Source organism: Carassius auratus, chromosome 7 (genome assembly GCF_003368295.1).
Source record: "Carassius auratus strain Wakin chromosome 7, ASM336829v1, whole genome shotgun sequence".
NCBI lineage: Eukaryota > Metazoa > Chordata > Actinopteri > Cypriniformes > Cyprinidae > Carassius > Carassius auratus.
The window spans coordinates 34,116,416-34,134,344 of NC_039249.1; positions in this window are offsets into that span (position 1 = coordinate 34,116,416).

Genomic DNA, 17,929 nt, shown 5'->3' on the forward strand with positions numbered 1-17,929 from the left:
ATTGTGTTTTTCTTCTTTTGTTATGGCATATTTTTTAAAGTTTCTGAAAAAGTTAAGTTCAGTTTTAAAAAGTTTAGTTCATTATTATTTAACCAAATGTAATTCCATAGAACGCATGACTACAGAGTGTGAGAACTCGTTAGTTTTCCCACACTTGTTCAACCCACAGTGAACAGTGCAGTCATCTCTGAAGCCAGTTTAGACCGACGGCTGTGAATTCTCACACATTCTGATGACATTTCCTGTTTTTCTTCTTCTTGTTTTTGCTTTTTAAATACTGTGACATTTTGCTATATGTGGATGTATTCACATCATTTTATTTTGAAGAGTTTTTTTTTTTTTTTTAAATAAACTGAGATCGGAACTGATGTGAATTTTACAGAGCCTGGGAGGTCAACTGTGGGAGAAACAAAATACAATCCGTACCGACGATTTTTCAATCCGTCCCTTCAGTTTGTAAACCATATGCCTACTCATGAATTACCAAGAAAGGGAAAATAGATCATTTATTTGTTTTTCCATTTAGTTTACCAAATGGAAAAATTAGAATTTGGCTTAATTTCTCATTTTTGTTTGGGGTTTACAAATCGGTTTATGGCTTCAATATTTCATTTGCACTTGTGGGCGGTGCTGAAACATTCCTTTAATCTGATAGGTCGAACTGCTCCGCCTTCAGCACGGCATTTTCATTATTTCCTGCAGAATAAGAGTCTTTTAAGAGTAATGTCTGAAACCACCACTCACTGTTAATTAGCATAATAATATAAATGAAATGTTGCTGGGCACAGATTTCATCCTGCTGTGACTTGCAAGGGACCCCTTTAAATTATGTATTAATAATTATTATTAATAATTACTGGTCAAACTTAATTTTCCAAAAATTCCTAGTGACTTTGTTATCTGAGTAATGAAGGCCTTAATACTTAATGTCCACTAGAGGGGGTGACAGGATAAAAAAATCCAGTCTACTTTTTTTTCTGTTTACATCAGTTTTAATGACAAATAAATACATGAATTTCATGTGTACTGCCATTAATACAATAAACTTCACACTTCAAGCTTTACAACTATTAAAACTTCCCATTCTGGCTTTTCAACCTACCTCCAAATTTCTTTTAAGATATAGTTTATCCACACTGGTTTCCATATTTAATGTTTGTCCATCTGGAACTTTTATTTTTCATGAACTTTACTATATTGTAAGAAGTACTAGGTGTTGATAAATCACATGCACTGAATGTAATGAGCTAACATCAGGGCTCTCAGTCCTGCTCCTGGAGGGCCAGTGTCCTGCAAAGTTTAGCTTTCCAAATGAACACACCTAAGCTAAGCAAGGTCGTTGGATCTGAACCAATGTCCAAGCAAGTGTGTTGAGGCTGAACTCTGCAGAACATGGATTTCCATGTTCAGGACTGGGTTGTAAATATATAAATTAATTTGTACAGTTGGGTTTCTGCATGCACAGGTGATCTATAGAAGACGAAGAGAATGACGTGTTCTCCCGGTAGTGACGTCAGAGGCTGTCGCCGGCCAACAAGTTGGTGTTTTTTCAATGTATGGTTCAGACACAGGGCACGAAGAGGTGTTCCACATAGCACCCCTTAGAGGACGCAGTTCAAAGTTTCCTTGAAAGGGAATGTTCCTGGTTACTTAACTGTAACCTTGTTTCCTGAGAAAACGGAAATGAGCTGCTCAGCGCATTGGGAAATGTCTTATTCCTGACCAGCTGTGAATAATGTGTGTAACACATTGATAGGATTGACCCGGTGGTGATATAGCCTCTGTTGATGACATTTTTGGGGAGTGCAACCGCAACACGGGGCTATAAATAGATACGCCACAGGTGCATCAACAGAATATTTTGTCTGAAGAGCAGTCCTGGGATATATTCAGTATGGCAATTCAGCGCAGAATCTAGTTCCGCTTTCTCAGGGAACAAGGTTACAGTTAAGTAACCGGGAACGTTCCCTTTCGAAAGCTTCAGTCGATGCTGAGCTGCTCAGCGCATATGGAATGAGAATACCCACACTGCCATACTTAAAATGTCTGGACCTCTAAGGTTGTGCAGGTGTGCTATCAAACCACAAGAAGGCCTCATACATCAGCTTGTGATGTTCACTCAAGGACATGAGAGCCCGGAGTAGCATGGACATCCAATCTATAAAATCTTATGAATGTGTGCGGAGAGGACCAACCTGCTGCATCACAAACCTGTGGTAAGGGGGCACCCCTTGTTAAAGCACTAGAGAAAGTGACCCCCCTTGTGGAGTGAGCTCTAAGACCTATAGGCGAAGCTTGACCGCGCGCCTCATAAGCCAAAGCAATAGCATCCCTGACCCAGTGAGACATGCTCTGCCTGGTGGCAGCTGCTCCTCTGTTACCACCACCATTACAGATGAACAGCTGCTCTGACTTATGCCACTGGCTAGTGCGGTGGACGTAAGCCTGAAGAGCACAAACTGGATACAGTCTATAAGATTTCTCCTGCTCCGGCGTTGCGAACGGCGGAGGGCAGAAGGCTTCTAGAATGACCGAATGTACAGCCGAAAATGGAACCATAGGCAGGTAACCAGGATGAGGATGCAAAATCACTTTTACCCTCCCTGGGGTAAAGTCTAAGCATGATGGTGAGACAGACAGAGTCTGCATATCCCCAATTCTCTTCAAAGAAGTTATTGCAATGAGAAAAAACATTTTCAAAGTCAGAAGTTCATCAGACGCTGACTCTAAAGGTTCAAAGGGTTCTCAGTTGGTACCCCTCAGTGGCCAAACGTGAATATTCCACAGGTCAGGCCTGGGATTGAATATCATGTCCCCTGCCTGAGACAGAAGGTCCATCCTCTCCGGAATCACCCATGGCGAGCCGTCGATGAGAGATATTATCTCCAAGAACCATACTCTGTTCGGCCAACATGGCGCTATCAGCAAGAGGAAAGACCTTTGTTGGCGAACTCTGGTTAGGACTCCCGGGAGCAAAGAGACTGGAGGAAACGCATACATAGAGACATCATTAGCATAGCTGCTGATCCAACAAAGTAAAATTAATTAGTTTGACCCAAGCTAATTAATAAGAATGCACATTTGGTCATCGTGAGAACGTATTCAAGGAAGTCGTGGCCTAATGGTTAGAGAGTCGGACTCCCAATCGAAATGTTGTGAGTTCGAGTCCCGGGCTGGCAGGAATTGTGGGTGGGGGGAGTGCATGTACAGTTCTCTCTCCACCTTCAATACCACGACTTAGGTGCCCTTGAGCAAGACATCGAACCCCCCAGCATAAATGGCTGCCCACTGCTCCGGGTGTGTGTTCACAGTGTGTGTGTGTGTGTACACTGCTCTAGCCTTCTACCATGCTACAATCCATCACGCCATAGCAAAGTCCACTAAAGGAGGTAGAGCTTTCTCACATTTGGCTCCCAAACTCTGGAATAGCCTTCCTGATAATGTTCGGGGTTCAGACACACTCACTCTGTTTAAATGTAGATTAAAAACGCATCTCTTTCGCCAAGCATTCAAATAATGTATAAAATTATTACATCTTAAATTGTGAGTGTAGTTGCATCTGATCAAATGTGCATTCTTATTCATTAGCTTGGGTTAAACTAATTTTACTTTGTTGGATCAGCAGCTATGCTAATGATGTCTCTATTTTGTTTCTATGTTTTGCTAGGACTGCTGTAACTAGGATTTACACAAGCTCCAGTCTGTATCCAGAACACCTGAGAAGAGATGATGCAGACCCTCAAGGACCCCAGAGGATGCTAACCCTGAATCAACAAACAGAACAAACAAATATTGCTGTAAGTGTGACTGCATCATATAATAATAATTAATAGAATAGAAGAATAGAATAAATTCTTGCTCTAATTAAGGTGCCCTTTGCTCTTTCCTCTAAGATATCTCTTATCTCAAGTTACCTATTCCTTAAATCATTGGATACACCCAAAACATTTACATCCATCAAATTTTCTATACCAATAATTTCTTTCTCCAACTGCTCAATTTTCTTTTTAACACACATAGTAGTATTGTAGGAAAAATGTTGACAAAAAAAACCTTTATCTGTGTTTTCCCCACCTCCCACCATTGTGTCACTGTTTCAAAATTACCTTTATTTAACTTCCACAATTTCCAAAAATCACCAAATGTTTCACAAAAAGACCTGACCTGCAGTATTTTTTTTTATTAAAGTGCCAATAATACCTGGGTCGTTCTAAAGTAGTGATGTTAAAATCTATGGTTGCAATATGATGATCTGAAAAACAGTTAGGGAAAATATTAGCATTAGATACTCTATTCAAACTTGTTTTACTTATATATATTCTATCTAATCTTGCTCCAGTTACATTACAGTCCAGTAGTTTAACCCATGTATACGGTCTAATTATCTTATTCATATTCCTCCACACATCCATCAAATCAAACTCTTTAATAATATTCTGAAGAGCATTACTAGACAGTGGATGAGGCTCTTCTCTATTCCTGTCTAAAATATAATTTGTGGTGCCGTTCCAATCCCCACTCATTATTATGCAAGAATCATTATCACATTTTCTTAATGCACTCTGCAACTTTTTAAACAATCCCACAAGATCTGATCCATTGTTTGGAGCATAAACATTTATAAAAATACATTTTAAATCATTTATTTCTCCAGCAACCATTACAACTCTACCCTTTTCTATTTCTTCAGTTAACACAATTTTAAAGTTCTAATTCTTTGAAAAAAGAATAGCTACTCCAGCACTCAGATTTGACCCGTGACTGAAGACGCTCTCCCCCTCCCACCATCTACACCTCTCTACTTCATTTTTACAATCTGTATATGTTTCTTGCAAAAAATTTACATTCTTAATTTTAATTAATTCAGCCACCAAAGCTCTCTTGCTCTTGTCTCTCCCTCCATTAATATTTAAAGAGGCTACCTTTATCATCTCCATAGAACATATAAAGAGATAGAAAATAGAGACAGGAAGAAATAAAGAATATAGTAAAGTCATCCTGAGTGATGTATAAACCATTGATCCAATTACTTTAATTTACGTTTTATAAGTGTTTTATCCATTCACAGTTTTGCAAGAAACTTTTTTAAACGAAATCTCTTTCTCTGACTGAGTTCATCTTCTCCAACCTTCCTCTGCCAATAACGAACAGAAGTCTCAAACCTCTTCAGATCAGAAAAATAATTCCTCACATCAATAGATTTTCCAAAGAATTCATCCAAGAATTTATTTCTAAATAATCTACAATCTAGTGAATAAACCTGCTCCCAACTTTTTTGAGAAAAATCAAACAACCCACCACCATTATCATCATCATTGTCGTCGTCATCATCATCATCATCATCATCATCATCATCGTCATCCATTTCTTTATCAACCATTTCTGATTGCACCTTCTTAATCAAAGATACTATCCTTCCTCTTTCCAAACCTTCACCTTTAAACTGATTGTGTCATCCTCCGTCTGGCCTGTATTCACGGAGTCTGAACTCTGCTCAGACCCCTGTACCACAACACTGCTCTCAACAGTCACAACATTATCTTTCTTCATTTCCCCCTGTTTTATCTTACTACCAGAAGCTTCCTCTGTATCTTTTTCATTATTTGGGAACAAATCTTTTATTAACATTCCTTCCACATTCTGATCGTCATTATTCACTGCTGCTTCATTTGGTACATTACTCTTTTGCATTTCATTTTCCTTCGTCTTGTCTGAAATATTGCTAGGGCCTGCTTCATTCTCAGACTCAACTCTATGAGGACAAGACAGCCGAACATGTTCAACAGTCCCGCACTCGTAACACCGCATCTCTCCCGTGCTTGCGTACATCATGTACGACTTGCCCTCAAACACACAGCAAAAGGAAATGTTAAGCATCGGTTCATTTAAAAACATGTACACCTGACGACTAAATGACAACACGTGTTTTAAAGCAGCATTTTACAACCCAGTGGAACCGTTCTAATTCCACTGGCAAGTTTTCCAAAATGAGAAAGCTCTCGCTCAATATCTGCAGCCGGAATAAAAGCCTTTTAACAACCATTATCATCATATATAATTATACATGAATTTGTAAATTGCCATTGCAGTCAACATCACAACATCACATCACAACAATACAGTTATTTATAGCCCACTTAAAATCTTCAATATTCTCATTCAGTCGATAATATTCAAATTCTATTCTTAACATTGACTTAACCAAACCCTCATAAATCAGTACCAAATCAGTGTGTCCCACACCACCTATTTTACTTTCACGAGAGAGCCAAACAGCTAACTTTGCTTGTCCAAAAATAAAATTGAGTAAATGATAAATCTCCCTCTTGCTATGTTTGTATTTAGGTCCATAGATATAAAAGTCAAGTGTGAAAACTCCAAGAATTTCAAAGAAAGGCAATAACCTGCAACAGTCAGCAAACAAATGAAAAACTGTCTCCTTCTGTTCACAGAAGGGACAACCTATCCCCGCTAGTGGATCAAAATGTGCTCTGTGTCTGTTTGTAGCTATAATACCATGTACAACACACCACTGCAGGTCTCCAGACCTTGTTTCAATGGGGGGCTTGTACATGGTCCTCCAGCTACCTTTCCATTTAGTCTCTTTAACAGTTTCAAGTGCAAGAAAATGAAGATATTTTATGCATAACATATAAGTAGCTTTTTTCCCAATGTCTCTGAAATATTAATATATTCTCAATATTAATACAATTACACCGGCGTGAGAAAGTTCAGCGAGTCATATCATCAGCTGCTAAATTCAGATCTGTGTTGGCTGGCTGGCGCTGAGCCAGAGATAGATGTGTTTTTACATCGCTGCGCATTATAACCAATCACACAAGATTTTGTTGAGCTTATGAATGCAATAGCCAATCAGAGGCGTTCAGATGAGTCATCACTAAAATGCCGCTGCTTCCTTCACTCGCTCGCTGACTGGAGACCTCTTTCTGACTAATTCTCTCGTCAAAGTGCAGATGTGTGTACGAATCTGTAAATATGATATTGATTTCACAGTGTTAACAGTTTCAGTGATTTTAATGGGAGTTTCTGAGAGTGATTGAAATCTAGACTGTCAATATGTTATTTGCTCTCTTTCTGAACAATGAAAGATTAGCAGCAGTTTTTATATCACATTGACTTTCAATGGTAAATTCACATTTAATATAAAGTCAGTCGTATTAAAAATATGTTATGGCATGACACCTATATCTGTTACTTAAGTAAACAGGTGTTCTGTAGTTAACGGTCATGTGAGGAGTTTTCTCTCTTCTCTGTGTCAGAGGTTATTTATACATATACAGGTCCTTCTCAAAAAATTAGCATATTGGATAAAAGTTCATTATTTTCCATAATGTAATGATAAAAATTAAACTTTCATATATTTTAGATTCATTGCACACCAACTGAAATATTTCAGGTCTTTTATTGTTTTAATACTGATGATTTTGGCATACGGCTCATGAAAAACCAAAATGCTTGTCTCAAAAATTAGCATATTTCATCGGACCAATAAAAGAAAAGTGTTTTTAATACAAAAAAAATAATTATGTTCAGTTATGCACTCAAAACTTGGTCGGGAATCCTTTTGCAGAAATGACTGCTTCAATGCGGCGTGGCATGGAGGCAATCAGCCTGTGGCACTGCTGAGGTGTGATGAAGGCCCAGGATGCTTCGATAGCGGCCTTAAGCTCATCCTTTCTCTTCACAATATCCCACAGATTCTCTATGAGGTTCAGGTCAGGAGAGTTGGCAGGCCAATTGAGCACAGTAATACCATGGTCAGTAAACCATTTACCAGTGGTTTTGGCACTGGGAGCAGGTGCCAGGTCGTGCTGAAAAACGAAATCTTCATCTCCATAAAGCTTTTCAGCAGGTGGAAGCATGAAGTGCTCCAAAATCTCCTGATAACTAGCTGCATTCACCCTGCCCTTGATAAAACACAGTGGACCAACACCAGCAGCTGACATGGCACCCCAGACCATGATATGCCAATTTTTTGAGACAGGAATTTTGGGTTTTCATGAGCAGTATGCCAAAATCATCAGTATTAAAACAATAAAAGACCTGAAATATGTCAGTTGGTGTGCAATGAATCTAAAATATATGAAAGTTTAATTTTTATCATTACATTATGGAAAATAATGAACTTTTATCCAATATGCAAATTTTTTGAGAAGGACCTGTATAATACATACTTTAAAATATAATTTATTTGGTAATTCAAGTCCGAATTTTCATCAGCTTTTACTCCAGTTTTCAGAGAGTTATGATCCTTCAAAATATAATTCTAATATATTGATCTATCTATTGTTTAGGATTATGATAAAAAGAACATCATTGATAGTAAATCAACATATTGGAATGATTTCTGAAGGATTATGTGACATTGAAGACTTGAGTAAAGGCTGATGAAATATATTCATACACACACACACACATTACATACATTTTATCTATTTATCTAAATAAAAATAGGCTCAGTATATATGACCAAATGTAACTAGTAACTAACTACTTGAGTAGGTTTTTTTATCCAATACTTTTTTACCCTTACTCAAGTAACTATTCAGACTAGTACTTTTACTTTAGTACAAGTTTCTGGGTTCTCTACCCACCTCTGGGGACAAGTGATTCAACTGTCGCGATAGTTTCATAGTCCAAACGTAATCATTTTGCCATGATCGATTGAGGTCATTTTGTTCAAAATCTAAGAAAATAGTATTATTATTTATAATAGATCGCAATTACAATCGGGGTGGCCAGTGGGGTGGCCGTGATTATAGCTCCCCATAGCTCCGAGTTGAAAACAGACACGTTAGGCCAGACATATTCAGCTCCTGTTAGTGACACTCACGTGGTGTTTGCATACTTTATCACAGATGAAGTTAATTAAATGCAGTATTTGTAAAATACACAGACGTTTTAGAAACGTTTTCATGAGCAACAGAAACAGTGTTTATGTAACCCACCAAATCAGAGGGGGCTAATAACTGGCCCCAAGCTGTAGTGTAGGCTTCATCGCTTATGCAAGCAGTTTTATTACATGTCACAGATACAAACTTTCACATAAAGTAATAAATATCTAAAACACTGAGACAAACCTCATTCAAATTAAACTAAGAAAGAAAATAACATTTGACATGCCACAGGGCATAACTATTTATGTGAAAATATACAACCACTAATTGAAATCCAAACATAGCACAGCAGTCACAGCACTCAGAAGGAAATATGGATCAGCAGAAACCACAGAAAAATCCCCACCACCTCACCAGTGCCAGTCAGACCCATGGAGAAGACCCTGCAGCCGCCATTAACTCAAGAAGTAGGACAACTACAACAAAAAGAAAGAAAAATAACAATCTTAATACACGTAATACAAAGCGAACACAGGGCAATTCACCATAATAAAATATAGTAACAATAGTCGTGCTAGTCCTTTTAAATAACTTGATCTATAAAAGAGGAATTAAAACCAACCGGATGGCTCTCCTTTAAGAGACATCATTAATTAGTTTAGACATTAATTAGTTAATTAGAAAGGACCTCTACTGCCCAGAAAGACAGCGGAGACTAGGACAACTAGGGGGAAGACGTGGCCTAATGGTTAGAGGGTTGGACTCCCAATCGAAGGGTTGTGGGTTCTAGTCTCGGGCCGGCAGGAATTGTGGGTGGGGGGAGTGCATGAACAGCTCTCTCTCCACCTTCAATACCACGAATTAGGTTCCCTTGAGCAAGGCATCGAACCCCCAACTGCTCCCCGGGCGCCGCAGCATAAATGATGAACACTGCTCCGGGTGTGTGCTCACAGTGTGTGTGTGTGTGTGTGTGTGTGTGTGTGTGTTCACTGCTCTGTGTGTGTGCATTTCGGATGGGTTAAATGCAGAGCACAAATTCTGAGTATGGGTCACCATACTTGGCTGAATGTCACTTCACTTCACTTCACTTTTAGAACTAGAGGCCCAGATACAGATCCCCTGTAAAGACCTTGTCTCAGAGGAGCACCAGGACAAGACCACAGGAAACAGATGATTCTTCTGCACAATCTGACTTTGCTGCAGCCTGGAATTGAACTACTGGTTTCGTCTGGTCAGAGGAGAACTGACCCCCAACTGAGCCTGGTTTCTCCCAAGGTTTTTTTCTCCATTCTGTCACCGATGGAGTTTCGGTTCCTTGCCGCTGTCGCCTCTGGCTTGCTTAGTTGGGGTCACTTCATCTACAGCGATATCATTGACTTGATTGCAAATAAAAACAGACACTATTTAAACTGAACAGAGATGACATAACTGAATTCAATGATGAACTGCCTTTAACTATCATTTTGCATTATTGAGACACTGTTTTCCAAATGAATGTTGTTCAGTGCTTTGACGCAATGTATTTTGTTTAAAGCACTATATAAATAAAGGTGATTGATTGATTGTATTATCAATATAAGCAGCGCAAATGTTCAAGAATAAAGTTCAACAAACATATACTATTTAAATACTAATACAGTGGGGCATATATGCTTTTATCAGTGTTGTATGATAAACGGCACTCAATACAACAGTGCAACTACATTTAAAAGCATTTACCATTCTAAAAACTCAAATTTGTTGCCATTATTGGAACTGTAAATGCTCTCGCGTTACTTTGATGGCACATGTGGCGTCGGCGCCGTTTCAAGTTTGACAAAATTTCTAACCGGCATGCACTGTTTCAAGTCAGACTGCAGGTCGTACCATTTACACTGATTCAAGAAGGGTGGTGGGGCCCTGCACAGCATGATAATGACTTTTTTATACCAAACCAGTGCCTAACTACAAGTTTAGTTTTGCACAGGAACTTTTTTATTTGTGATTAAATGCTGGGTTTACACCCCCAGTCCGACGCCCCTGTTAATAAACAAGGCCCAAGTCGACACTGGATTTGCAGATCGTTTGCTATTAAAACATGGAGCCGTCCCTGTGATAAAAGACCCCATTCATGTAAGTACAACTGCATCATATGTCTGTATTTTGAGGGAAATCAGCACATACGTTTATATATGTTAATGGGAAAAACACAAAACATCAATATTATAGCTCCGCTCAAACCGGAAAGCTGTATTTTTACTTAATAAATATGATAAAACTAAAGACTTTTTGGAGATATGAAGGATGCAGTACTACTCTATAGGTACTCAAGATTAACATGAGATTAGGTGAAACTGTATGTAATGAACCCTTTAATGCTGCATATGTTATGGCACACAGAAGAGGATCTTAAATCACTCTCAGGCTCATCAAACAGAGACACATCACACACCAAGACAGGGCAGGGGTCTCCAACACGTCACTCGAGACAAGTAGCTCACAGCCTGATTGGAGGCAGCTCACCAAGACATATTGACAAATTGCCCATGAAGTTATTTTAGTTCAGCTTTAATCAAAGTTATTAAGAATCTCACACAGGCGCAACACATAATAGATTAGTTTTGTGTTAAAAAATGAAGGCAGACTGCTGGGGGAAATTAAATGAAAGAATATATGATTTCATTATTTGTGTGAATGCATAATAAGAAAACCGAATGTCTTCAGAAAAGTTTAATTTGCTTTCCATCTTTCCTCAGTGTAATGCTTTGTTTACAGATGTTACCATAGAAACGGCTCTGTTCTGCAGTTCATAAGCGCCCTCTGCTGTCAAACTGTGGATTTACAAATTCATTCAGTCTGACATATCTGTGTTCAGATCACTGCAACATCACACCAGATCTTTGTTGTCGATCTTAACCGGTTGAGGGAAAATAGCCTACCTTGTTATCAGAAGTGTTAAGATTTTTAGAATATTAGCTTATGTAGAACTGTTTATGGAGCTGAAAAATTAATTTATCATTCTGACTCATCAGAAACAACGCTGATATTTCAAGGCTGATATGTTATCATTTTGTTTTTAAAAAAATGGTCAGAACTTTATTTTAATGTACAGGTAGATAATCTGGCCATTTTTTAAATACTTTATTTCACTGTTTGGGCAAATACATGTGCATTGTGCTGCTAATTTTATTAGTTTATTTGGTATTTCAGTGTGTATCAGTACGTTTTTTAACATTTCCAGCACATTTTAACAATGCCGTGTATAAGAGCTCAGATTGATATATTAAGAGATTTAAGTACTATAAAACACTGGTAGCTCTCAGCCAGCTTTCTTTTTTAAAAAGTAGCTCCCGAATGAATTAAGGTTGGAGACTCCTGACCTAGGGAATCCACCTGTAAAGAAATTCACAGAGATTATCAACATGATTATTAAGTACAGCAATACAAAGGTAAGAAATCAACAGTGAACACTGCAAGTGTGTTTTTGATGAGAGCAGTGGAAGAGGATTTAAAGGTGATTGAAAATGTTTCAACCAAACAGATCAGCATTGTTAAAATTGTGGCAAAACTGAACAAGGAGGGAGCAAATATAAGATTGTGTGAAGTTAATGCACTTAGAATGGAAAAGACAAGCACAAGAATTCAGATAATGATGTAACAAGGGGGTAAAAATTACGAGCGGACCACAGTGGATATTTGAGAGTCAAAACCCCCTCCAGATCCACCAGATGATGCAGATGAACACCAATGAACATGAACATAGTTATTTCAGCAGCTGTGTTAGAAATATCAGGATCGCTGTAGATTATTTCATCCTCTATGATCACTCCGAGTTGCTGGAGGACAAATAATATTATAGAGTGAGTGATTTACCTTGCTGTGTGCGTATGAAATATGATCTGTTTGAATCATCATCAGCAACAGTAATCAATCACATTATGCTAACATCGTGATGTACAGTATGCAGTACTAAACAACACGGAGGAAAAAATTTTAGCTTTCTTCTCTACACAGAAACTTGTGTTTGTCATGATCATGTTTGTTGATTAATCTCCAGATTGTGTATATTTGGGAATCAACATTCACTGTCTCATATCACCGCAGTGATGGGTAATAACTGATTACATACAATATGGATTACACAATCTCATTTAAAAAGAAAAAGGTTAATTCAATTATATTACATTTTAATCAGATTAAAGTTATTTTCTATATGGATTATATGATTTCATTTTTTTACACAATAAAAGTAAATTAATAATTTATTGATTCTTCCTAATTATTTTACTGTCATATTTAATACAGTGAGTATTCACAATATTAAATGAACATCTAAATGTCATGTAAATTAATTAGTGATCTGTTCTTCTGAATTGTCATTCTGTAATCATTAGTTCATGTTGAACTAAGTATTAATTAAGTCATTTATATTTATTTATGTACCCTTATTATGAAGTGTTAAGCTCATAGCTGAATCTTTTGCCATTTTTTAAAATCTTTCTAAGACCCAAGATAAAGTCCCAAACATATGAAAATCTGCTTTATTTTTTTTTTTCTATTTAAAGAGAAATTAATCACAATTTAACAGTTATAGGCTACCTGATCTCTTCACATAAACTTACCTGTGGGAACTTTTTCACAAGATGTGAACCAAAAAGTACATATCACTTCAGTTCCCAATAGTAAAACGTCATGGAGCATTAGAGTAAAGGACATTTCATTTTTGACTGCAGTGACACATACAAAACCAATGTCACAGAAAAGATACCATTTATCTTTTCTTAAATAAAGTAACAAACACACTTTTAGAACCATTCAGTGGACATTTACTGTTGAATATGTCATGAAACGTGAATGGCGGTAAGTATTTCCCGTCTGATGAAATGGTCCACACAGGTAAGTTTTCGTCGTGAGATCAGATTGGTCATTTGCTAATATTAAAATTATGTTTGTTCTTCTTCTAGAAAAAATCTTTTGTCCTCTGATTCCTTGGCTCTTGCTGAGTTAAATGCACACTAGAATTAAAATTTCTTTTGCCATTTTTAATTCTCAGAAAACATTTTTTCCTACACTCCACATCCGGGGGTGTGTTTCCCAAAAGACTTGTTAGCTAACTACGGTTGTAAGTTCACTGAACTCTATCGGTAACAACAGATCGTTCAGCAACATTGTCTCAGATCATCTTCAGACTATGACTATGATAATGTCATGCTGTCTAGTCTCTGTTTTCCTGGGTGTCCACTAGTGGGCTCACTTCCCCTTAGGCACTAGATTTCCTCTAGTCTTGTCCTGTCATAACAGTAATTGCACTCAGGTTAATTGCACCAGGTGCAGGCACTCTATTGTCATTAGCCTCCCTATAAATTCCAGTCTTTTCCTGTTGTTTGGATGGAGTCTTTTCCGTTCGTATGGTCAGCCTTCTTGTCTTCCGAGATTCCTTCTCTTCCCTTCCTCCGAGTTCCCTTTCCTGTTCCCTCTTTTGTTTATTGTTCTTTTGTTTTTGGACTGATTTTTGGTTTTGACCTTGGACTGTTGTTTGACCACAATTTGGATTACCTTGTACAATAAAATACCTGCAATTGGATCTCTCGCTCTCCCTGTGTCTCTCTGGGCAACGATCGTCACAGATAAACCCTACCGTTCTTGAATAACACACAAACACATTTGATGAAGAGCACACAACATTTGATGCAAGGCTATATCTCTGCAGTGCTTTTGTATATTCTGACCAAACTTGGTACAAACCATTTTAAGCATCAACATCTACTGATCAGGAGATATAGGGGGCCAGTTTGAATTTTGTCATGAATGATGCATTAAACTAACATAATTACAAAACTTAGTTTGTGTCATCGGGATCTCTGAATGTCCAATGTCTCTGAATTGCCCATTTTAATGAAATTGGTCTTCACAGATTTATTGCATCTTGCTGAAAACATTGATACCAATAATGCCATATTCAGTTGAACTCTGCCAGTTTTAATTTCTTTGAAAACCTAATTGTCCAACCTTCTCCTTTACAAAAGTGGCTCAGATCATCTTCAGACCAGATTCTCTGCCATAATATTATCAATTTGATACAAAATACGATGCAATGTAATTCAAACTACAAAAAAATCTATATGGCCATTTCTTTCATATTAAAACAGTAGGCATACATTGTCACACTACGCTGCTGGAAGGCAAGGCAAGTTTATTTATATAGCACATTTTGTACACAATGGTAATTCAAAGTGCTTAACATAAAACTGGAACTAAACTGGAAGGAAAACATAGCCAAGGATAAGCGAAATAAGACTTTATTTATCCAACATCGAAGACTGAGAAAGACACAAGCATGTCCCAACAAGACTGAACTGAAAGGACAAGGCTTATAAAAAGACAGGATAATTGGGGAAACACAGGTGCATTAAATAACTAAATTAACAGGTACACAGAACACATGTGGAGGGAAAACTAGACACACCTGGTTACTAATCAAACCAAACACAGGAGATAGAAACTGGGTTACAAGGGCATCAATACACATAAAGACCCAGACAGCAAGCAGTTTCGGCCCAGATCTGGCCCACATTTGGCCAAAAATGCTCATCTAGTCAGCAGCGAGCCAGCTTTGGCTTCTGACTCTTCCAATCTAGATCAAGCCACATGGTGGCATGATCCATCACATCCAATATATCCCTGTATGTGTGGCTGGGAATGACCGATGACAACACAGTGCTCACAGTCTCATCATCATCATCACCAAACACATCCACATCTTCATCAACTGTTCCACAAGCTCAACCTGCGATCCTTACGAGCCGAGTTTCCACTGTGCCTCAGCAGCAGCAGGACTCGACCCGCGAGGCTAGGACGCTTGCCACTTTCCCCCCTAAAAATAGGGACAAACATGATCAGAGCTTATGCATAGGAAATAATTCACAACATTTGGACCCTAAAGCACTGATCGTGTCTGCTCCTCCTCCTGGCACATAATGCACGCACGCACTTGAAATGCTCACCTGGGTTAACAGACTTAAGCCGCTTTCAGGGCCGGCACTCCGCACACGCACATGCTTAATTTTGTTCAGTCTGTGGTGTGAAAATGGCACAAAGTCAGATTGTGCAGAAGAATCATCTGTTTCCTGTGGTCTTGTCCTGGTGGTCCTCTGAGACAAGGTCTTTACAGGGGATCTGTATCTGGGCTCTAGTTGTCCTGGTCTTCGCTGTTTTTCAGGGCAGTAGAGGTCCTTTCTAGGTGCTGATCCACCATCTGGTCTGGATACATACTGGATCCGGGTGACTGCAGTGACCCTCTGATCTGGATACAGACTGGATCTGGTGGCCACGGTGACCTTGGAACAAGAGAGAAACAGACTTATATTAGCGTAGATGCCATTCTTCTAATGATGTAGCAAGTACATCGGGTGGCATGGGAGGTGTTCCCAGTTCCGGTTTACCTAATTAATGCAGCCTAAAAATCCTTTAACGGATTTGGATGTTAAAAGCATATTAGTATGTTATGTGTAAGCCAGGTTAAAGAGATGGGTCTTTAATCTAGATTTAAACTGCAAGAGTGTGTCTGCCTCCCGAACAATGTTAGGTAGGTTATTCCAGAGTTTAGGCGCCAAATAGGAAAAGGATCTGCCGCCCGCAGTTAATTTTGATATTCTAGGTATTATCAAATTGCCTGAGTTTTGAGAATGTAGCGGACGAAGATGATTATAATGTAAAAGGAGCTAATTCAAATACTGAGATGCTAAACCATTCAGGGCTTTATAAGTAATAAGCAATATTTTAAAATCTATACGATGTTTGATAGGGAGCCAGTGCAGTGTGGACAGGACGGGGCTAATATGGTTATACTTCCTGGTTCTAGTAAGAACTCTTGCTGCTGCATTTTGGACTAGCTGTAGTTTGTTTACCAAGCGTGCAGAACAACCACCCAATAAAGCATTACAATATTCTAACCTTGAAGTCATAAATGCATGGATTAACATTTCTGCATTTGACATTGAGAGCATAGGCCGTAATTTAGATATATTTTTGAGATGGAAAAATGCAGTTTTACAAATGCTAGAAACGTTGCTTTCTAAGGAAAGATTGCGATCAAATAGCACACCTAGGTTCCTAACTGATGCCGAAGAATTGACAGAGCAACCATCAAGTCTTAGACAGTGTTCTAGGTTATTACAAGCAGAGTTTTTAGGCCCTATAATTAACACCTCTGTTTTTTTCAGAATTTAGCAGTAAGAAATAACTCAACATCCAGTTTTTTATATCGACTATGCATTCCATTAGTTTTCCAAATTGGTGTGTTTCACCGGGCCGCAAAGAAATATAAAGCTGAGTATCCTTCCTTAAGCGTAAAGGAGCAACTGTATTTAAAGTTCTAGAAAAGAGAGAGTCCATAGTTTCTGTTACATCATCAAGTTGTTCTGGGGTTTTGGATATGCTAAGGAATTTGGATACATCTGGAAGATAACTTAAGAAGCAGTCTTTTGTGGTAGAAGTGACGGTTCTTCGATACTTATAACAAGAAGTAGAATTTACAATTTTGGATTTATGAAGTTTGCACAAAACTAAATAATGATCTGAGATATCATCACTTGGCTGAATAATTTCAACACTATCAACATCAATTCCATTTGACAGTATTAAATCTAGAGTATGATTTCGACAATGAGTAGGTCCTGAAACGTGTTGTCTAACACCAACAGAGTTCCAGAATGTCTATAAATGCTGATCCCAATGCATCTTTTTCATCAACATGGATATTAAAATCACCAACTATTAAAACTTTATCTGCAGCAAGAACTAACTCGGATGTAAAATCACCAAACTCTTTAATAAAGTCTGTATGGTGCCCTGGTGGCCTGTATACAGTAGCCAGTACAAACATAACAGTGGATTTATCATTAACATTTGTTTCTCTGGATAATGTTATATGAAACACAATTACTTCAAACGAGTTATACTTGAAGCCTGCCCTCTGAGAAATCCTGAAAACGTTATTATAAATTGAAGCAACTCCTCCCCCTTTGCCTTTTAGACGCGGCTCGTGTTTATAACAATGATCTTGGGGGGTGGACTCATTTAAAATAATGTAA